Source organism: Tachypleus tridentatus, chromosome 10 (assembly GCF_004210375.1).
Source record: "Tachypleus tridentatus isolate NWPU-2018 chromosome 10, ASM421037v1, whole genome shotgun sequence".
NCBI lineage: Eukaryota > Metazoa > Arthropoda > Merostomata > Xiphosura > Limulidae > Tachypleus > Tachypleus tridentatus.
This window is the reverse complement of record NC_134834.1, coordinates 85,584,102-85,608,513: the sequence shown is the minus strand read 5'-3', so window position 1 is coordinate 85,608,513 and position 24,412 is coordinate 85,584,102. Positions and strand designations below refer to the sequence as shown.

The 24,412-nt window shown below is 34.5% G+C and overlaps 1 protein-coding gene across 4 annotated transcripts in view; it reads left to right on the top strand.

The window, feature by feature from the left end:
* LOC143229781 (homeobox protein OTX2-like) overlaps positions 1–24,412 on the top strand; it is a 91,611-nt gene that overhangs the window by 4,719 nt on the left and 62,480 nt on the right. The window contains exon 2 of one of the 4 annotated variants that reach the window (XM_076462549.1): positions 9,739–9,847. The exons of 1 other annotated variant lie outside the window; for it this stretch is intronic. The gene's annotated coding sequence lies outside the window, so the exon portion shown is untranslated. Of the gene's footprint in view, positions 1–9,738; positions 9,848–10,608; positions 10,931–20,617; positions 20,729–24,412 lie in introns of those variants that run through there. 2 more of the 4 variants (XM_076462551.1, XM_076462550.1) reach the window with 2 other exon arrangements.

Sequence of the window (24,412 nt, the reverse complement as noted above, 5' to 3'; positions counted from 1 at the left end):
ATCACGAATAATCTTATCATGCTTATAAATATTCACCTTCACATTTCCTAATATAGTTGCGAGCGTATGTATCATTATATACTTACAACATCTGTCTGAATGCTGTTACAAAAGATCGGTGAGATTGAATACACTAAAATAAAACAGTTTTAAAACTCGCATATCGTTATAGCTCATTTAGCCATGTCCGGTCCTATTTTGTCTAGTAACCGTGCACTATAACAATAGCCTCACAGTGTAGTTTCCTTCACAAAAAGCTTCGTCATAAAACCGACATGTTCAAAGCACAAAGTTCTTCTCTGCTTTCTTTCTACAATCCATTCAGTGTGCGAGGACGACGGTTTTGCAGTGCTTTTACCAACAATTGAATTCATAGAAATCCATATCGTTGTGTCTTGCAAGCAGACTGATGTGATGTATCTGCATGAAACAGTATAAGCACCTGTTTCATTCTCCAGCTGCTTAAGGTATACTATAATTTAACGGTTATACCATGGAAGTATCTAGTGTTTATGATGTTTACGCACAAGAAACACCTTTTGTCACTTATTGTTTTTTTATTCTTGCCTATTACATTAAAGCGTACTTGCTTAGCATGGCTGGTGTACGATTTATTTAGGTCTCTGTCTGGGCGGTTCTGGTGCTCTAAGCTGATCCATTTTGTTTTGTTTTCTAATCTCTTTAAACAAAAGGAATATTTTTGTCTTAGAAATTATAAGACCTTGATCTGCACACGTCTTTGGAATATGAATATGTGTATATTTTGCGTTGGAAAGTTTCGGTAGCGTCACATGACCTTCGTAACGCTATGCAAATCAAAATATATTTTATTACAATTTACAGTTGTTAAAGTAAGTGAGATTAATTTTAGAACAGGTAAAACGTTCCGATTTATTTTTGAAGTGTTTTTTTCACTAAATTCATTTAGGAAGTTTTTTAAGGGGCTTGCTTTTGTAAATGTTGTAAACTGTAATGAAATATCAGTAAGTAAACTGAAAACAAAACTATAAAATCAAGTTATAATACATTATGTTCCTCTGATACTATTTTTGAGACATGATTAGCATATTTCAAGTTATTTTAATATAACGGATCCAATCCTCAGTTGTGCTAGTGTCAGAATGATCTGAGCTCATATTAAAGAAACCTAAGTTGTCGCAAAAATTATTTGCAGACAGTAGAATACTAACTAATTTTTATTTTCTGAGTAATCAGAAACTGTATGTCAACAATACATAATAATGACACAGAGACGGTGAAACGACTATCGAAGTTTGGTGCTATCAGTTGTATTACTCATTACATCAGAAAGTGTTCTATGGTATTTGATTTCTCATCCCATAAGCTATAGTATGTTAGCATCTGGACCATAAGTTGTTACTGTAAAATGTTAACAATAAGACCAATGCCTTGAGAGACAACAGTGTTTTTTTAACTGTGAATCTTTAAAATTATAATTATTTGGTATCTAAAATCAAAAGTTACAAGTTAAACAGTTTTGGGAAAAACAAAAACTAATAACGGGAATGTTTCCTTAATTAAGCATGCTCTTAACTTCGAAGTAGCAAAAGCTAGAAACGAGAATACTTCGTTATTTTTTCCTTAATTCAAATAAAGAAATGCATTCAGTTGTTGTTGTGTTGCTGCTGTTTTTCAAACTGTAGGTTTGCCTTTGTTTCTCGTTCAAATAAATTTAATCTTTCAATTATGCCAATAGATAATTATATTTATTCAAACTTTTATTATGCTCAATTTCTTATGAGAATGTTCTTTTACATTGCGACTTTTGTTAAAATGCACGTGTGTATATGTTATATGAAGTGCAGTTCAGTTTCTGTATGATTATGTTCCTTTATGAAGTTAGATTTATATATTATGAAACAAGGACAACTGAACACTAAACCTTCCAAGTGATTAAGTTCTACGATGGAAACCTAAATGTATGTCTGTATGTCGTAATATAAGTTTAACCAATTTTTCTTACAACAAACTTCAGTTTAGATTATTTATTTTTACCGAAAATTATTTTATTACATTATTTAACAAAGTGACACGGACCTCAGAAAATAAACATTTGATAGAGCAGGAAAAGCCATATTTAATAATATGAATATGAGAGTAACATTTGTCTTTATCATTTGGTTAAAAAGTTAAACATTATAAGCTCCTAATAGACACCTGTCTCTACAAAACAAACCAAAAAACAGTTTTCCATAAACATCTGTTTAGTTTGATTAATAAATATTATGTCTATGGTTATAATGCTGCTTGAAAATTCAAGCCGTGAACCATGAAATGAACGTATCATCATATGCTTATCCACCTATTGGTTAACTGTTGTCAAAGTTCTTCAAAAACATACTAATATATTCCCCTTCCGAAGTGAATTTATCACATATAACCGGTTTTATGGCTTATATTTATACACTCACATACGTACATACTATTTCATACGTACACGTGTTTTAAAACATGTGTGATTAAGAACATATTTAAATAAGACCTGGTTTATTGACTATATTTATTAGCTAGACTTCGCAGACAAGTATTTAACTTTCTTGTTTTGTTTTTTTAAACCATAAATCAGCTGCTGATGTTATGGGTCTTGCCTGTAGCGTAATACAAGTCACAGTATTATTAGTTATCAATGTGGTGACACGACTTACGTCACGAATTATCTTAACATAAGAAGAAGGAGGAGTCTAAGAACGTCTAAGGCGGAGCATACGCATGTGCAGTTTAATTGCACGTGATTCCCACCGAACCTTATTCAAATACATTGATTCTTTCTGTGCAGTTGTATATGCAAGGCACACTAAATCAGATAACAGCCGCCATGTTAAGTGATAATATGATATTTATCTATCTCTATATATTGCCTGTGTATGCGTGTGTGTAGAAAGAAATATATATTGCTGCCTATTGTAAATTTTCAATATCTTAATTATCACGTTTGTTGTTCTCGGTGGGGCTGAGACCCCTTTATTTAAATATTATGCTGGCAATATAACTAAAATAAAATTATCCGTATTTAGATATCAAAAAGCGCGAATTTCTCGACAGCCAGTGGCGTGTAGAAAGGTTCAGGCGTAAATTCTACAACGAGTTATTCAGGAAGTACATGTTGTACTGAGCGACGAATCTGAATATAAACAAACGCTTTGAAACTACAATTTACATCATTTCACTGAAGTTGAATGCTGGGTAATGAAGTTGATTTGAGAAGTTTACATCCATTAGTACAGTTAACCGTCTTCTAAGTTATAAGCTTGCAGGCTTATAATGAGAAACTTCATAATCGCGGTGGACGTAGTGCAAATAACCCCTTGTGTAACTTTGTGATTAAAACCAAGCAAAATTTTAAGTGTCATAAGAGAAGTGACTAGAACTGAAATACCTGTATCCATCTTTGAACTTTATATATATGTTTTCAATTATTTGGCACAAAGTTATATACATACATATATATATGTTTATTCTCTCTAATTGTTAAAAATATTTTTGTTCATTTTGTAAAATAAATTGTATTGTAATAATTTGGTAAACAATTTCTAAGCACGATGACGGTTTTTTTTGTGGGGGGGATATTTACATTTTTCTACAGCACATTTAACTATCTAAAGAAGACAGGCCAATGTTCTTTCGATATATATAGCATGTTCCCCTCCAAAAAAATAAACCATTTTGTTGCGCTTATGGCTCGTTGTTTGCCACTTTATTATTATATTAGAATAATGTGCTTTATCACGTACGCGAAAGAGGTATTCGCTTACGTTACGTAACAAACCCGAACTACAGTCAGTGTCACCTTATGGAACCTCATTATAAGTAAGATTTGTTTGTAAGCGACCGTTTGTTTGTTTTTGAATGTCGCGCAAAGCTACACGAGGGCTATCTGCGCTAGCCGTTCCTAATTTAGCAGTGTAAGACTAGAGGGAAGGCAGCTAGTCATCACCACCTACCACCAACTCTTGGGCCACTCGTTTACCAACGAATAGTGGGACTAACCACACATTATAATGCCCCCACGACTGAAAGGGTGAGCATGTTTGGTGTGAAGGGGATTCGAACCTGCGACCCTCAGATCACAAGTCAAGGGCTTTAACCATCTAGCCATGAACAACTTTATATTTCGGAGTAAGAACAAACAATGATATTAATTAAAGATTATCTCTACAGAAAAAGTTGGCCGAAAACAAACAAAACACTAACATTATTAAGAGTTGATCTGTAATTCATGCATAAAATTAATTGTAAACTATCCGTAACATTCGGAATACGTATGTTTAAAAATGGATTTTCAACTCAAAGAAAGGCGTGTTAAAGCGATCGTTGAAAGAATGATTTCAAGGTATATCTTGTACAGAAATTTTAAGACACCTCCTTACCGATAGGATGTTCACTGCCGTCTGTAGGTCACTTGTCATAGTGCTCTCCCTTGCCAATAGGATGTTCACTGTAGGTCACTTGTCATAGTGCTTTCACTGTGTACAGTTCAGCTTATCTCGCGTACAAATGTTCTTAACGGTTTGTTAGCTCTTGGCTTTGTGTTCAACTTGCTTGTGTTTCGTTAGCCATGTTCTCAGAAAACTGATGAGCAAACATCGTTTTCATACGGATCTGGTCGTCAACACTGCAAGGCTTATCTGTCAACATTCGGATTTGAAAAGGATCTTCGTCTAACTTGAAATATAATAAATAAATATTCAACTATGGACAAAGTACCATAATCACAACTCGAACAGTGAATTGAACAGGTACAGTTCAAAGTACGTAATTGGTGTGTCTTTTGTTGCGTAAGCTGTTTTTATATTGAGTTCAATTTCAATACGTAATAAGTGATACCCACAGTGACGAGCATCTAAAGCGGTCACGTTTGGTCATGGATTCCACCTGAACCTTAACTATAACACAATATATTATAGATTAAAATTCTGCAAAAGTTTTACACAAGATTCATATTTATATCTTTCCACCAGTACGTGTAAGAATACCGAGTGTTTGTGAGGTTGATTTGTGTCATTTCGCGACTTGAATAAACGCTTATTTGTACTTTAAAGTGTCTTTCTATATAAATTCACGTCAAATGAGCACAACTAATAGATTAGCTGCATAATAGAAGGAGCTCAGTTATGCTATATTTAATGTATTTGTCACCCGTGTGACAGTAGAAACATAAGTAAAATTTATATAAAGTGTTGATCAGGCATAGCCGAGTACTTAGGGCGCTCGATTCGTAATCTGAGGATCTCGGGTTCGAATCTCCAGTACACCAAACATATTTGCTCTTTCAGCAGTAGGAGCATTATAAGGTATGGTCAATCCTAGTACTTGTCGGTAAAAGATTATCCCAAGAGTTGGCGGTGGGTAGTGATGACTAGCTGCTTTCCTCTAGTCTTACACCGCCAAATTAGGGACGGTCAGCAGAGACAGCTCTCGTGTACCTTTGCGCTAAATTCAAAAACAAAGAAATTTATTATAAGCGTATAAAACTGAGAACTAATTAAACTATTCATGCTCCATGTTATTACATAGTGATGCTTAACTTTCTTGTGTAGAGGGCCCTTAATAAAATGTGAATTACTCAGAAATTAAACAAAAGTACCATTAATATTGTAACGTATCGAAACAATTACTAGGACTACCCCTGCGTATTTTACACAGAAAATGAATTAGCACATTTCATGTTTGTTTTAACACTGGGTGTACTAACAGAACAAGTATAGATTTACTTATGATACAACATGTGGACTCCACCTGCGAAAGTGCAAAAGCAAGTTCAGCTCTCAAAATATTGCATTTAGACGATATAAACTAAACAAAAATTGATTAATATATCAACTAAATTGCAATGCAAACCAGTTAGAGTACATTCAATGTTTTAACTGCATAATGATGAAAAACCAGTTAGGGTGCATTTAATATATTAACAGCATAATAACAATAAACCAGTTAGGGTACAATCAGTAAGTGTATTGACTACATTGCGAGGGGAACCAACTCAAGGTACATCTACTGTAGATAATGACAAACAACGGTAAAAATTTATTTAGGTAGATTTGCTGTATGAACTACATTACGGTGATAAAACAGCAAGGGTACATTGAAGGTTTCAGCTGCGAAACCAGATTATTGTACATTCAAAGTATTAACTGGATGAAAGTGGAAATCCAGTTACAGGATATATCTAATGAATAAAATTACGTGATGGTGGAAAGCAAGTTAAAGAACACTCATTAATTTGCGCGAGATAGTAGTCCTAGTGTAGCTTTGAGCGAAATTCAAAACAATCAAACTTGTTTGTTTTTTTCTTGTCACTATGTTTGTTTTAATAGACACTTCACGAGCAATGAGAGAATGTATTGTAATAGCTTTAGTTAGTTATTTTACTTTGTAATGGATGTTTTTATTGATACAATTTTATTTGTTCTTCACAAAGTATCGCCCGAGGCAAAACAGCTTTCCAACTATGCGCCCGCCATTCAGACTGTTTCTTATTTGTTGTAAGGTTATCACAATGAAACTACATAACAAACACTGTTCTTTATATCAGAATCATGTTTTATGTTGTTTTTTTTTTTTTCAGATCTTTAACAATGATCAGCAGGTATTTAATTTTACATTTTTAACATCCGGATACACGCCATCGATACACGTGGATAAATTAACGATTAATGTGTGTCTGTCACAGCAATAAAATATTAATTTTTACTGGAATATTTGCTGCTTTCTCGTATAAGAATGAATACCCCATATTGAACATGAAGTAAAATTAAATTGAACCCCCAGTGGTTCAGCGGTATGTCTGCGGACCTCCAACGCTAAAAACCGGGTTTCGATACTCGTGGTGGGCAGAGCACAGATAACCTATTGTGTAGCTTTGTGCTTAATTCAAAACAAAAAAACTCATACCAACTAAATTTATTTGTTAAACCACACAACTTCTATCTGAAAGAATAATATAGTAAGTCTAAAGTAACTTGCTTTTGTGAGATAGATAAAACAACTCATGTCTGAACAGTTTCTTTTTAGATTCAAAGAGTTATCTGGAACACAGCTGATAAGATTATTTTATAAATGATTCATTTTAGATGAGTGATGGAAGATTGCGATATCTGTGACAAATGATTTGTTCTTCTTTTGGTGAAATCTGAATGGTTTCAGTATTTTGTTTTTTGTCTTGTGTAACTAAAGCAGAGGTTCTTTGCATAATTTATTAGTATGTTATCCTTCGACAGTAACAATCTCGATGAAATATTTTTAACAGTGATGATAAAAATTAATAATTGTTATTTCTAGGTTTTTGTTGATAAAACTAGCTACATGAGACGACTCGTAATTATAGCTAATATTTAAAAATATTTTGAATACAATTAGAGATTACCTCTTGACAGAAAGGATAAGCAAGTTGAATGAGTTTAATACAAATAGTAAAGACAATCATGTTCCTTTTGAAGCAGAACCCCTTGTCATGGTTTCAGAGATTTATATTTTGTTATAAATTTCTAGTTTTTGTATAAGATAAATGAAAATCGTTAGAAACTGTGAGAATAAAAATTAATAGCTAGCAAGTTTAAACTAATGATTGTTTTTACTGGAAGAGCTAGGATTTTGTTTTTGTTTTAAATATATAATAGGGGAAAAATCCTCTAAACGTAATATCTACTAGCACTTGTAAGATGACCCGGCATGGTCATGTAGTTAGGGTTGCTTGACTCGCAATTTGAGGGTCGCGGATTCGAAACCCCGTCACACTAAACATGCTTGCCCTTTCTGCCATTGGGGCGTTATAATTTTACGGTCTATCCCACTATTCATTAGTAAAAGAGTAGCCCAAGAGCTGGCGGTGGGTGGTTAGGACTAGCTGCCTCTCCTCTAGTCTTGCACTGCTAAATTAGGGACGGCTAGTGTAGATTTGCGCGAAATTAGAAAACAAACAAAGAAGCAGTTGTAAGTTGTGTTCTTGAAATAATACTTAAATTATTTGGCATCTCTTTGTATTACACTCGGGATTATTTTTAATTTTTTCTACGAAACATTGTAAAAGTTTAACTTTGAAGATTGTTATAGATTAACAAAACTTTAACCAATGTAAACATGTATTTGAAATGGCAAAAAATAATTGTTGTAAAATAAGGAACTTTAAGGAAAGGAACATGAATTACTTGGGGAAGTATACGAATTTCCATAACAGAATTCTATTACGAACAGTTGTTCTAAGTTTACAGATTAGTGAATTCTATTTTAATAAAGTTAAATATGATGTACGAAAGTTGAAGCATGGAAACGTTTTCTTGCCTTACAGTAATTTTCTCATGGTTGTACACAGCAGTAGTGTGCATATTTGTTTGTTTCCACGTGATCATTATCAGTAACTGTCCATTGATTTAAAAATTTCACTGCACATAAAATGGGTGCAAAATACTAAAATCTGAAACACAAAATATTTGCCAGTGCGTTTCAAGTATTTAAGCTAGATGCGTATATAAAGGACACATTAACAATCTTTTTGCTTCGTATAGAGATATTTACTTAATTCGACTTGTTGGAGGGCGGCTATGGCCCAGTGGTTAGTGTGCAGCGCTAAAGTCCGTAAGGTCCAAGGTTCGAGCCACGATATGTTGCTAGACACTCTTCGTGCTGTCGGTTGTAAGGAGCGTTTTAGTTGCCAGAACGATTTCCCAAATTGGTTGACTATCCATGTTGCTGAGTGGTTGGCCTCCCTCGGGCCAGCAGGTCACATCGTGTCAGAATTTTGGATTCCTGAATTGGCTATTTAGTCACATGGGATAAAATCAGTTAGGTTGAAATTACTAAATATTAAACGTCTGATGGGTCATCGTAGTAGTGACATTTATCTGTGATTATGCCTAAATGTAATATAATAGTTGAAAAGTTAAATATATTAATACAACATATATTTAAGTTCCTGACAATGAAGGAGAACATCGTGACTTCAGGAGAATTATACGTCAGTAATTATTCTCCGTTATATGTTACGGCTCATCACAGTAATGTCTTTAAAAACGGATAATGTTCCTAACAAAACGACAGGAAACAGTTCATCAGGCATTCCTGTGCAGTAAAAATTCATGATTTCTGTCTACTTATATAGTTAATTCTCAAAGTATGGAAAATACACTTTGTTTGTTTTTTAATTTCGCGCAAAGCTGCACGAGGGCTATCTGCGCTAGCCGTCCGTAATTTTGCAGTGTAAGACCAGAGGGAAGGCAGATAGTCATCACCGCCCACCGCCAACTCTTGAGCGACTATTTAACCAACGAATAGTGGAATTGACCATCACTTATAACGCCCGCACGGCTGAAAGGGCGAGCTTGTTTGGTGCGACAGATATTCAAAACAGCGGCCCTCAAATTACGAGTCGAGTGCCTTAACCACCCGGCCATGACGGGTCTAGGGAAATACTCAACTGTTAAAACTGTATATCTTTCTCTTTGTATTTAATGATGCTTAAACGTCCTGATAGTATTTGTGTGAAATCGTTGTTAATTACTTAAAATATAGTACAAATGTACTAAATAAATGGTAAGTACTAAAATACATGTTTGGAATCTCATATAGTTACCTAAAAAAGCGTATTTTTTGTATGACCCATTAATCTCTTAACGATAAAAAATACAATCTGTTATTTTTGTTTCCCACGATGAAAGGTCTTTATCTGTATAGCTTTATTTTATTTCTTAAAGCTGTGTCTTTCAAACAAACTTCTACTTATAGAACCCTCGTATAAAAAGGAAATGTTGACTTCACTTCCAACTGATGTACCACCAACTGACACAAAGGCATAACTCAACACTTTGACTTATAGGGAAGCAAAAGTGTTCAGGTATTTGTTTGATTAGCAAATGTTATTTTACTTAAAGTTTACTCTTAATGTCTTATAAAGTGCTCCACAATGTTTTTCCCGCTCTTTGACTGCTTCTCTTTATGTGACCTTGAGTTTTAAATGCTAAGGTCAAATAGTAAATAAAATCCCTCCCTGAAAACTTCCAAATGAAACTTCGTTGTCCCTTGAAATCTAGGTAGAAACAATAATTATTCGAGTTTATTTTGTGGTTAAAACAATTAAAATATAGCAAGCCTTTTTAATGATGTATATACTTTTAACCCTTTAGTAATTAGCAAAATTCCGCTTCTGTTGTATAAGTAGGCCGTATGAGTGGGCTGGAACGATTACCAGAAGTGAAGGACAAACAGCAGACACAAGAGACCGAAAACTAAATTCAAGTACAGACAGTAACATGTATATATATATATATATATATATATACAAACGCAACACTTAATTCCAAATAAGAGAAATATAAAAGAATCGAATAAAATGTCTTTGAAAATAGGTCTCCAAAGGTGCGCTTTAGGCAACAAGCCAAACAACCTGGGAAAGCCAAGTAAACACTTTGGACCGGTTTATTGCTCTTTTTGTTGAGGGTGTGTCGGTGTGGCAAATAATACAAAATGTCGTAGGCGTTAGTTAATGTTTGTCTGGAAAACGTTTAATGTGGCTAGTTATTTTTCTAATTTTAGAATTTGGTTATGAAACGTTATCGTCTGAGCTCAGACAATCCGGATACTCATAGTTCGGATGAACAGTTAATCGTTTTTAATTAGCTATATCCTAACTACATACAAAGGAAGTTGTAAATCGTTACTGATTTACTGATTTGAAAACAGATTCTGATAAAAACCAAAAACTCCAGTACGAACTACCTGAGTGCAACGTACAATTAAAAGGAGGTAGCTGCGTCATGTCTCTGCTTCTTGGCAGTGTATATATACATCGAGACTTTAAAACGATAGCAGCATGTCATGATACTACTTTCTATCTAGTACCTGCAGTGCCAGTAACTGTGAATGTATCTGATAACGCTACTCTGAAGTTAACACCAGTAGAGACTACATCCTCTGCTAAGTAAGTTTTGTAAACTATGTATTTATTGTTTTAATTTCTTATATACATAACAGACTGTAATAACGATAGTTTGCGAAACTTAAGATTAAATCCACCAATAATCAAATTATCATTTCTCAGTCGTATTGTAGCCAATATATCTTTCAGTCACTGTATTCGTATACACACATAACGTAGCCAATGTATGTTCAGTTAATGCATTTTTATGCACATTATAAAAAGTGTAATGTGCCATAATATAGCCATTGTATTTATACGCATACATAAGGTAACCAATGTACGTTCAGCCAGTGTATAGACTCCCAACTTTCCACCTTCTTAAAACTGTGAAAGTTTTATTTGAACTGGCAGTGTTTGTATCTTCTCCTGTAATCACACCTTATCCCTTGTTACCTATTTTTGTACCTTTCTCTGTAATCATATTTTTACGTTTGTTAGTTATTGTGGCCACTTCGTATTTGTTCAACTTAAGCAGTGTCAAATTTGTACTAATACAACCCGTGAGCTACAAATCGTTATTAAAGAACGTGTAGAATGAAAGCTGTCTCGCAGGTTTCTGCTTCGTACTCCTGGTGATATAACACACCTCCCTTTAAAATATTTAAAACTAAGCTCTAATAACGGTTCTTTGTTATTTCACAATAATTCCCATGTGGTAGAAACGAGAACCAAACCACTGAAACAATCCAGGAATTGACAGTATTTTTGTTTGTATTGTGGTATTTACGAAATATACTAAATACTGAGACACTGAAACGCTTTGTTTCAGTTTAACCATTGCTTGAAAAACTAATCAAAAGCATTGAAAAAGATTAGCAATAGGTTTAACAAGTTAAAAACTGAAGTCCAAGTAGAAACAGCAATTGTAAACATAAGCTACGACACTCGATATATCTGTATATTTTAAATAAACAAGTTTTTCACACATCTATAAACTCCAACTTCCTATTGTGCTGTAAGTCATTTTAAATATTAATGATATATTTCAACCACTTTCAGTTTTTGTATCTAACCAGTCCACAAACATTTAAAACAAATCAACAAGTTATTATATTAATAACACTACACACACAGAATTAGAAAACTCAATACCTAAAATAATCTCAATTGTACAAGCAGAATTGCAAAACTCATTACGTAGGATATCATCAATGATATATATGTACACACGGTTACAGCCCTTCAAGATGTATTCCTCTATGTGGTGAGGAAACCCCTCAAAGAAGGTTTTGTAATTTCACTTCACCTCCTCTAGGATCTGAACAGCCACTCACGTGTTTGCCGTGGTGACCCGTGAAGGGGAGGAGAGGACCCTGGTGGTTAAGGAGCCCAACTCTAACGCATCATTTTCGATGTGAATTTCTGTTAATGGGTGAACGCGGGGTGGCTTCCGCAGGATCAGTCAGCTGGTCCATTTCTTCCGTTTTAATGGGTAACTGTATTTTTATTTGTATATTATACACCATCCTCGATAAACAGAGGTTAAGTATATATGTAAAAACGGCTCCTTTGGGTTGAAAAAATATTTTACGTGGACGAGCGAACAACGTTTTGTGAACTTGACGATGACCAAAGAAGGTCAAAACGTTGTTCGCTCCTCTACGTAAAATATTTTCTCAACCCAAACGAACCGTTTCGACATATATATTTTTCTCTACAAGTGGGTTTTCTTGACATCAGATGTTAAGTATGTAATAGTAAAACCATTTAGGAGCTTCAGCACGTCGTTACATTCAGAGTTACCACGTGTGGTCAGGTTCTGTCTGATGACCGTACAACTTGACGACAGCCCTGCGTTTTTTTTTTTTTTTTTTGTAAAAAGTTCCGTCGAAAAGATATCATGTGCAAAGTGTACAGTCACCTGAGCATAGGCTCCATAATCCATCTAGCGTACAAGGCAGACAGTTTCTTTGTATTCATCTCGACAATCCAACAGCTTTTCCAATATATCTTCGTATGGAATTGTTTGAGCACTAGCTTCATTCTCTAACTACTTTAGGTATGCGATGACTGAACGGGAAGTATGACTGGAAGTCTTATCTTGGTGAACCTGTACCCTGTTGCTATTGTTTCTGTATAAAGCCAATATTTTGTATGGTACAAAGGGTCCAGAGCAATGGTCTATTAGTAAGAAGGGCGCATATTGGCCTTTCTGCTCACTTTCCTAATCTTCAATATGCCTCTGGTGCAGTTTCTAGGCGATGGTCATAAATCTCTCAAAAACATTTCGAGACATAATGTTTACGATATTTGAATATCTTAACCTTTGACCCGTATAAAATGGCTATTAACCTTTTAAGGTTATCAAGGTACACATATGCTTCGTTGACCATCCCCACGTATTGCAACCCCTCCTGTTTGTTGGTGTATATACAGTTTCCTGCAGTTGGTACTGCTTACCTGGATATGTCGTGAAAGTAGTTGGTGTACATGAAACTTGTATTGCTTTTCCACGTAATCGATTTCTTGTCAATAACCTTTGTATTGATGGTTTCTCACCTTTTACAGACGCCGCACTTGACCTTACCACTGTTACTTACCGACTTGTTGCAAGTTTATTTTTGAATGGTATAGTGCTCCAAATTGATCAACATTCCCTTGCTTTTCAGTGTCATTAATGTAGAAGAGATATATATTTGTTTTGGAAATGCTCTGAGTACCAAATCTGAACACACCTTTCTGACTTGAGTGTATGAATATTCCTCTTCAGAAATATACCCTATGATATACCCTTCTTAATAGAAATAATTTTCAAAGCCATTACAATACCTACAGACGTGAACAATGCCAAAATGAAGCTCTGATACTGCAACTTTTACCTATTGTGGTTACCACGCAACTTTCTGATTTGTGTATTAAAAATATATTCAATTTAACGCACTTCAACGCTTTTTTTCTAATTAGACTTTGAAAGTTTCATTGTTTTGCCTAAGAAAACGTGTAAATGTTTTTAAAGGGATCGTTTTTTGTTAAACATAAAGCCACACAGAAAGACATTGTACTCTATCCATCATGGGTATCGAAAAACGGTTTTAGCGTCATAAGCCTACAAACTTATCACTGAATTACCGTGAGGCAGAGAGATTACGTTTAAACATATAGTTCAAAAGGAAAATGAAAATGAAAACCTCAAAAATATATTACTTATTAATTTTAAGATAAACACTTGCGTATTAATATTTGCATTGCTGAGAGGCTTTGAACTGTTTATAAAATACTTAGAACTAGTTTTCATTATCCGGTAACAAAATCAGTGTGTAGAAATAATGTACAAATTTATCTATTAATTTTGAAATAATGCGGTAATCACCATGTTAAATTAATCAGATATAGAAATGTGTACTATTCGTATGTAATATTTAAAGAGAATTATTGTTTATGAATTACATTTATCTGTGAAACGTGGATGACTCTTGTTTCTGTACAATACCTAAATGACGTAAGTTGTGTGACTGTTGTTTCTATACAATACATAAACGTAATATGTGAAAAACTCTTATTCTATACAATATTTTTAGCGGGATCTATAGAACTGTTGGTTTTATTTAGTATATATTTGTATACTCAATAACTCTCTTGTGTGTGTGTTTTCTTATAGCAAAACCATATCGGATTATCTGCTGAGCCCACGGAGGGGAATCAAACCGTTGATTTTAGCAATGTAAATTCGTAGACTTACCGCTGTTCTAGCGGGGGGCAACTCTCTTGTGAAAGACATTAACTTTTCTTTATAGAGACTTGAATAGCCATCGTGTTTATCTTAGTTGTAAAAATCAAGATGAATTCTGCGTGGTGTTCTTGTAGTTTAAGGCAAAATTTCACAGTGTGCTGTATGCGCTGGAGAATCGAACCCGTTGAGTAAAATTCCATGTGTGCTACAGTCGAATATAATTTTAAACATAATAATTATCAATATGAGCAGTGGATCCATTATAAAATTTGTCGATATGTATATACATATAAGTTTGTTTGTTTTGGAATTTCGCACAAAGCTATTCGAGGGCTATCTGTGCTAGCCGTCCGTCATTTAGTAGTGTAAGATTAGAGGGAAGGCAGCTAATCATCACCACCCACCGCCAACTATTGGGCTACTCTTTTACCAACGAATAGTGGGATTGACCGTCACATTATAACGCCCCCACGGCTGAAAGGGCGAGCATGTTTGGCGCGACCGGGATGCGAACCCGCGACCCTCAGATTACATGTCGCACGCCTTAACACGCTTGGCCATGCCAGGCCTACATAGAAGTAAACCGTCATTGCGAGTCTATTTATTGCTACGAATACCTTCGTGACGACATACCAATCTAATGTATGAAACTTGTAAGTCTAATTCTGTTGAGACTGAGCAGATGTGTGTGTGGGAGGGAGAAAAGACAAGGAACATCTAGCGAGCGAACAATATGAGAAAAAAATATAAAATATTGCACATTCAAAACCTGTTTAACATAATATATTATGTAAAGTGTAAGACTAGAGGGAAGGCAGCTAGTCATCACCACCCACCGCCAACTCTTGGGCTACTCTTTTACCAACGAATAATGAGACTGACCGTCAAAATATAACTCCTCACGGCTGAAAGAGCGAGCATGTTTTGTGTGACGGGGAATCGAAACTGCGACCCTCGGATTACCAGTCGGTTGCCTTAACCACCTGACCATGCCGGGCCAAGACAAGAGGACGTTTGTGCTCTACCACCGTGGGTATCGAAACGCGATTTTATTTCTGCACGATACCTAACTATGAATTATAAAGAACTTTCATTCCATACAGGATTCCAAGTGCCTTTTTCACCCACTCACCCCCAGTTAGACTTACTTATGACATGAAATGTTTTATTTCGTGACTTACACTTATGTAACTGAAACAAATGGATAACTCAGTAGAAGAAACTTTATAAAAATATAACATAAAAACCGAGAACATATAGTGGAATTTAAATTAACATCGGCTCTTCCTATAATTGCAGCCAATTAGAAATATCAGTTAAACACTTAGATAAACTATTTTAAACATTGTACGGTTCTAACTCACACTTACATTACATATCAGGCATTCACAAATGCAGTATTTAGTCACTTGTGGAATGTAACAATAAATGTAACGTGGTAGTGTAGTTTCAAGTATGCAACTTGTAATGCAGAACGCGGGAGACATCATATATAGAATGACATCATCAGCTCAAATAAGCAAGCAATGAAGCACAACACTAAATAACACACAGGTATTATGTTTATAAGTTCTATATGTATATGCAGGTCATATGTCAGCATTTGCGGTGACATTACGTCAGCAGGAGTGCTGCGCTGTACGTTTGACATTATTTGGTTTTAACCAAAAACTTGAATTCTTTAGATTGATCGTGAAAGATTAATATACCACGATGTATCTAGTTATATATTATTAGATATTATACATATTGATAGAGGGGCTTTTACTTAACCAAACGTTCATTGAGTAATAGAGGAGCAAACAAACAGATAAATAGATAATTCATACAATCGCGCAATTCTGAAAAAAAATAAATAAAGAGTGACAGTTTTGGAAAGCCGTCTTCGGCGTGTTCATATATAAATAGTTGTACACTGTATTTTGAATAATTTCTTCAACCTGTTCAATGCCGTAGACGAGATAACTCGTTCAAGCCGATCGGTAACACAGTGCCACGGATAAGTTACTTCGTTCTCAATAATACTTAACTTCAACGCTAGATGTCAGCACCATACATGCATTTGGCCTACTTACAAACTGTTTCACTTTCGATCCAAAATGGCGTCACGAAAAAGTTACAAAATGAAGAAGCATTAGAGTTGTATTGTGGCAGCTAAAATACTTGGCACTGTATTTTGAATAATTTCTTCAACCTGTTCAATGCCGTAGACGAGATAACTCGTTCAAGCCGATCGGTAACACAGTGCCACGGATAAGTTACTTCGTTCTCAATAATACTTAACTTCAACGCTAGATGTCAGCACCATACATGCATTTGGCCTACTTACAAACTGTTTCACTTTCGATCCAAAATGGCGTCACGAAAAAAGTTACAAAATGAAGAAGCATTAGAGTTGTATTGTGGCAGCTAAAATACTTGGCAGTCAACAGGTTAAACGTTTGTTCAGCTAATGATAAATAAATCTAGTAATTTGTACAGGTGAGTTCATGAATAATACAACCTGTATGACTACTTCGTTGCTTGATAACATATATCCAGTTTTTACGAGCTTTAATGAATACTATGTCTCTTGTGTAATAAGCTTATCTGATATAACTCAATAGCAGTGAATTAATATTCAATTAATACCACTTCTTATTCTTGATTAGTTTGGTCTGTTTGATTGTAGTTAAGCACAAAGCTGCCCAATAGGCCATCAGTGTGCTGCACATTACATGTATCGAAACCCAGTTTCTAGCGTTGCAGGTCTTACAAACAATCCGATGTGATACTGAGTATGGGAAGTTAGTTTGGAATTAAGCTCATAGAAATTTTCAAATTTATGTTAAAACTTCGGACTAGTCCATATTTATTGTGTCAAGCATCATGGACATTTTTGTTTTAGTTAAGTACATGGTGTCCACGGTGAGAGTTGCGTATAACGTGATTTCAAAGAAATGCATACGAACAAACAAAAAGACCAAGCTCACGGCAAATTAATAAAAACAAACATAAACTAACAGTTAGATTTTAATGTAAACAGCTTTATAATGTCTAAACGTTTGAATATAGACGTCATTATAATTTAATGTGTCTGAATACTTAAGCCTAAAACTGAGTAATGTAATTCAAACATTAAGGAAACCAACATTCGCGGTCGAATACAATATGTCTCCCTCATGCAATCCCAATATAGCCAATCAAAAACTGTCTATATCAATGCTTGAGACCTGCAAGAATGTAACTTTGTACGAAATCTCATTTACAATGATTGGTATATACATGAATGGTTCACGAAAACCACAAATTGTGTTTTCTTCGGTGAAAAATTGAGCAAAAGGCAAACGTTCCACAATTGCCTATATTACTGTTTGAAACCTGCATATAATTTCTTTGTACTAAACCTCTCGTATATTGGTCGAAATGTGTCAAAAACATGGACAAACTACCCTGTGACTACTTGTGACGTTGTGACTCCACGAAAATGAACAACGAACAAATCTAATGTTTTTGTGCATAGATGTAAAAGACCGGTGGAAATGTATCATTGTACCAAATTCAACATAACTTGGTCAGAATATGGTCAAATAACTGACCGAAAAATACCCAACTTATGTTGTTTGCAATCTCTGAACAAGCTGAAAAGACTCAAAATAGGCAAATCCAACCTAATACGTTGGATTTGCCTCTTTATGACATGTTTTTATGTCAGTATGTTGGGCACGTGATAGTTTATATTTATATGACTGCAGAGGAGCCCACAGTATACATTGTTTGATTTTTCAACCCATAAAATAATTAAAAGACCTAAATTAAAAACTCCATCACATCAAACGTGCTCGCCCTTTTAGCCGTGAGGACTTTATAATGTAACGGTTAATCACACTATTCGTTGGTAATAATACCAAACGTTCATAGAGGTGCAAACAAACAGATAATTACGACCCCATATCTGAAATGGCTAGCATGATTGGTGGAATAGGAATTTGAATTCGCGACCCTCAGATTACGAATCAAGTGTCCTAACCTCGATTCAAGTGCCCTAACCTTGGTGCCATTCCAGGCATTGAGGGATTTAAAAGATGTCTTGTTTTTCTTACGTTGCAATAAAAAATCAAAGAATCAATATTTGTTGACGTTAAATTTAAAAACCAAAAATAACAAACTTTTTATATATTTTTTCAAAATAAAGATAAAAATTTCAAGCACGTTTTTTAGATTTTGAAATATGCACATTTTAAGAGTATAATCTGTGTAAAAAATAAATTAAAATTATCAAACATTTTTATACATATCAAAAATAAAGATTAAAATGTGTTAAGCACGTTTTGTGATTTTGATAACGAATCAAAATAGTGAACTTCTGGATCCTTTTAAAGTAGGTTTTGAAATAGGAAATTATATTTCATTCTAAGAAATATATATATATATATGTATATATAGGGAACATGAGATAAGTTCAGTAAAATTGCCACCTTTGAATAATAACACCAGTCATGACGAGCCTCCGTCAGAGATGTATTATACGTAACTATTGTGCACGTGATTCCGTGCATAAACAAGTTAGTGGACGGGCACGGACTTGAATGGTCAAAGCGTAACTCAGTTCTCCTTCCGTTTCAAGGTTAAGCTATGGACACACATGCTTTAAGCAAGGTCACATTCGCATGTTATAGGATAATTGAAACAGGTTGTACATGATTCGTTTTCAAGTTGACCATTTATCGGTTTTCTAGCAGCGCCACGACGTGAGTAATTGTCGAATCACTTAACCTGTATAAGTTCTGGTGCTTTTAGTTGCGCAACGAGAGATTGAATGAACATATTTTAAAAACATTGGTAAAATGAAGTGATCTCGTGTTGCCACGTGTTACACACGAGAACCTAATGTATTATTTTAAAAAAGGACAAGTATAAAGGTTACAAGAATTTCGTAGGAAAAATATCTGTGTCAACTAAATGTTATTTTAATTTTTAAAATATATTATTTACTTGTTTAGCTTTCTATGACAAATCCTACAACAGAATGAGTGGATGTAGAATAACTGACACCAGTAGTGTTGTTATTGTTAAAAAGAGGATTCCTGAACGTAAACAAGAACTGAATATATAAACTTTACCACTATCAAAGCATTTTCCAATTTAATAAAGCATGAATATAACTGATTATACTTGTTGTAAGACACCAGTAATAATGTGTATAATGGACTTAATAATATTGTCTTATGACAATAATAATTAATGATTTCAATACTGGTTTAAAATCATCTCTGACAGAATTTGATTTGGTAAGATAGACTTTAAATGTATGATGAAACCTTAATTATAAGTTGCTTTACTCACACTTATACAATGTTTGTTTGTTTGTTTTGAATTTCGCGCAAAGCTACTCGAGGGCTATCTGCGCTAGCCGTCCCTAATTTAACAGTGTAAGACTAGAAGGAAGGCAGCTAATCATCACCACCCACCGCCAATCTTGGCTACTCTTTTACCAACGAATAGTGGGATTGACCGTAACATTATAAGGCCCCCACGGCTGAAAGAGCGAGCATGTTTGGTGCGACCGTGATTCGAACCCGCAACCCTCCTTATATAACGACCAATCACAAATCATGTATTGGTGTTATAAAGCCATTAGATTTGAAATATTCTTAGAATCCCTTTTATATTGTTTATATTTTGAAAATTCCTTTCTCAGTCTCTTCGAATTTTATGAATCCATGCTACACATTGTTTTATGTCTTGTGCCACGTTATGTTCTCCTTAACTTTTGGTACGCATATTTTTACATTTGAATACGAAACAATATCGTAAATCCATTGTAACAATGAAGTTTTGTTCATAATCGATTTTTTAAGTTAAAAAGGGCATTGATAATATTTTAACACTATCAGTTTTATACTAAAAATGTGTTAGCAAGACACTTAACGTTGGTTAAAGGTTAGTACGAGTTTGCTACTGATTTCGTTTGAACATGACGTCAGCAGAATATACTCTTAGCTTGACCTATCGTGTAGTTTGTTCTTTAGTCGCCAGGATTGCCCCCCACGTCCGTAGTCAATTTTATACTATTGGCTTGACACATCGTGTAGTTTGTACTTCAGTCGCTAGAAGTGTCCCTGATCGTTCGTAGTCAAGTTTTTGTGGTAAGTACATTTTCTTACACACCTACTAAGCAAGATGTACGTTTGCATGTGTTTCTTTCATTTACATATTACATTGAAATAATTCAATATGTATTTTCGTTACTTATGTTATTAGCTAGATTTTATATCTAACATTAAATTTCTTTAATAAAAATAACTACATTGGCCAAATCGTGTGACAAGAATTGCATACGATACATAAGAAAAACGTCACAGACTGAAAAGTGTAACTTTTGAAGTTCATTGAAGTCAAGTTATTTAATTATTCCACTCGTTCATGTGACGATTGGTTTCATTTATGCCTAAAAAGTGCACATAACTCTGCGTTATGCATAGATACACTTGTTAAGTTAACAGACCGTTTGTAGAGTGCTGTTTGATCCGAAACATGGCATTATGAATCTTAATGAAGAACTGCTTAGATTAGATGATGTGCTAATAAATTCAATTTATGATGTATCAAATGTAAGGTTGTAGTCCAAACTGATCTCCTGTGAGGTCAGGCACAAAGTTTCTCGGGTCAGATGTAAAGCCGTGTACTTCTAGTTGACGTCCTTTTACAACAGTTGTGTTGTGTTATTAATATTTGTGTGTAATGTACTTTTTATATCCTTGTACAACAGTTATATTAGTTGTGTTATTAATATGTGTATTTCATGTGCTTTATATATAGTGTTACATAACGTGCATTGTGCTATTATTGTTATAAATAACGAACTTAAAATGTTTTCTGTTGTATTACTTTAAATTGTATTTGGGTGTTAAAAGATTTGTGACTTTCTTTTACTAGGATATTTTTGCTTGTAACATTATTTCTGGCTACCAGAAAGTTTGTTTATTTGTAGTTAAGTACAAAGCTACACGAAGGGGTTATCTGTGCTCTGTCCACTACGGGTATCGAAACCGTGTTTCTAGTGTTGTAATTCCGCAGATATGCCGCTATGCCGGGGGGGGGGTCGTTCGCCGGTACGTGAGGTTTTACGTGTGACAATTTCGTTACGTTGCTAGTAATTTCGCTTATTTTTGTTTTTAGTTAAACGCAAAGTTACACAATGAGCTATCTGGGCTCTTCTCACCACGGGTATCAAAACCCAGACTTGTATAGTGCACCTGTTACTCATAATTAATACCATTTATTACTAATTATAATTCTTATTGCAAAGGTTTAGTAGCTCTTGTGGTAGAATTACATAATTGGTTTTGAACACCTTTGATCTAATACCAAAAGTTAAGAATGTAATAGTTTATTAACTGTACTATGTATAAATATCAGCGAGCCTATGGGCCTTGAACTAAAACTATTTCAGTGTGAACAAAGTAAGCAGTCGAGCTGTGATTTTTATTAATCTTATTTAAGTCATTACACTAATGATTAGGTTTTTCTTATCACTTTTTCTTATAAGATTAGCACTTTGAATATCCTATGGTTACAAATTAGATGTTAATTTTAAATAATGAAGAATTATATGTAGACAGATGAAAATACCATAAGAAGTTTCAATTAAGTCCATTGTTTAAAATAAGTAGCTTAAGTTAACCCCTCCATGGAGCCGTCTTACTTCACATTACTCACGTGTACTTCCGTCATAGGTTTCGGTTGCAATGTACGTAATAGTATGAGTCATTGCTTCACACTAATACCCACGTCCTTTTTGCACCTTTACCCTCAAGAAATATGCAATTTGCGCAAGGTGTACGACCCCTTCCCTAGAGGGTGTATTTACGTGAAGTTGTAAAATGCTGCATTTATTTCATATTTCAACTATTCCATCTTTTTAGCCAACCTTATAATTAGAACGTCGCCTCTCCAAACAACAGAAGTAGATTTAGTGTGTGTGAAAGATCTATGTCTAATCTTTATTTAAACTAGACACTGAAGTTAAAATGAAACATCTTTCGTTTTATAATTATTTGCTTTTCTATGACATTCATCTTAATTGGTGCAAACCGCATTTAAATTCACACCTTCCCTTTATATGGCTATCATCTGAACCAGATATCCAGTAAATCAGTTGCTTGATACACAGACTTGCTTGACTGAAGCTAAATATTGCGTTAAATATAGTCAATACTCTCTTGTTCTGATAGATCCCACGACATTAAGGTACTAATACCAAACATATTGAGTAGCAGAGTAGAGCTTAATGTAGAAAAGTTAGAGTAGCAGTGTATGTCTTTAAGTTTCTGTGAAACTCCAGCTTAAAATGTTCTTGCAACAAAATGGAAATAAATCGAACACAATCTTTCACCAAACCTTTAAACATACGACGTACACGACACAACTTGTATGAACCTTTAAACATACGACGTGCACGACACAACTTGTATGAACCTTTAAACATACGACGTGCACGACACAACTTGTATGGTTGAAACTTGTGACTCAAAAGAATATTGAAGAAACAAATGAAAAGCCTGCTGAGGATGCTTTCGTATTTTTCTTTAAATATAGTAACACTTTTCACTCGAACTATTTCTGTTACAACGTTACTTATATCGTATTATAAATTGTAGTTTTCTACCTGAGAAATTCGAGACAATGTAAAACTAAAGATAATACTTTAATCGCGTTACGAATCAGGTGATTACAAGTAATGTTTGTACTTTTCCACTGAACTGATTCTATGTCGTATTAACATTATAAGTAGCGGAGGACCAAGTTAGAAACTCAAGTAATTACTAAGTGCGTGTGTATATGTTTCATAAAATCATTATTATTTACTGATTACAAAGACACTTCACTTCTCCAAACCGAAGGACTTAAATGGTGTTCGTTTTTGCAGTATCCAGGTTCTTATTCTCGTTAAGAGAATGAGACAACTCTCAGCCGACACTCAAACAGAAACTGTAGTCTTGGAGTTTAACACTTGTTTGACAAACATTAATTTGACGAAATACAGTTTATTAGTCATACGAAACAAATTGTTGTTAAGAGTTTGTTTGTTTTTTTAATTTCGCGCAAAGCTACTCGAGGGCTAGCTGTCTTCCCTCTAGTATCACACAGCTAAATTAGGGATGACTAGCGCAATTAGTGGGATTGACCGTCACACGGAACGCCCCCAGGGCTGAAAGGGCGAGCATGTTTGGTGCAACCGGGATTCGAACCCGCAACCCTAGGATTACGAGTCGAACGCCTTAAGACGCTTGACCATGCCGGGCCTGTTGTTAACAGACGAAGTCGATGAAAAAGTTTAATCAAGTTCGTATAAACACCTAAGGATACTGCCAAAACAGGATGTGGAACGGTAATAACCAAAACAATAGTATTCTCGATCTAAATACTATTTATTTATCAGACTTCCTCAGAAAGGAAGTGGTAATTAACTGGCGTCGTAAATCTAGTCCCATAAGATTAAAATTTAAAAATAAGTGTTTATAAGAAGCAGTTACCTAAGACGAAACTTTACTATCATTGTGAATCTTATCTCTTTTAGAAAAGAACTTTTATGTACTTAGATTGGACACGTGAAGGAGAGACAATGGACCTAAACTATAGAAGTCAACGTTTCCAATATCGGCGTAACTGCTCAGTGACGACGTTGAAGGAAACTAGTTCTTAACGTTTCCATAAAATGTACTTGTGTTGTAGAATCTTAATAATCAAACGTACTTGTTAATGTTATAGAAATTTTAATAATAAAATGTTCTTGTTGATGTTATAGAATTCTTAACAAAAGACTAACT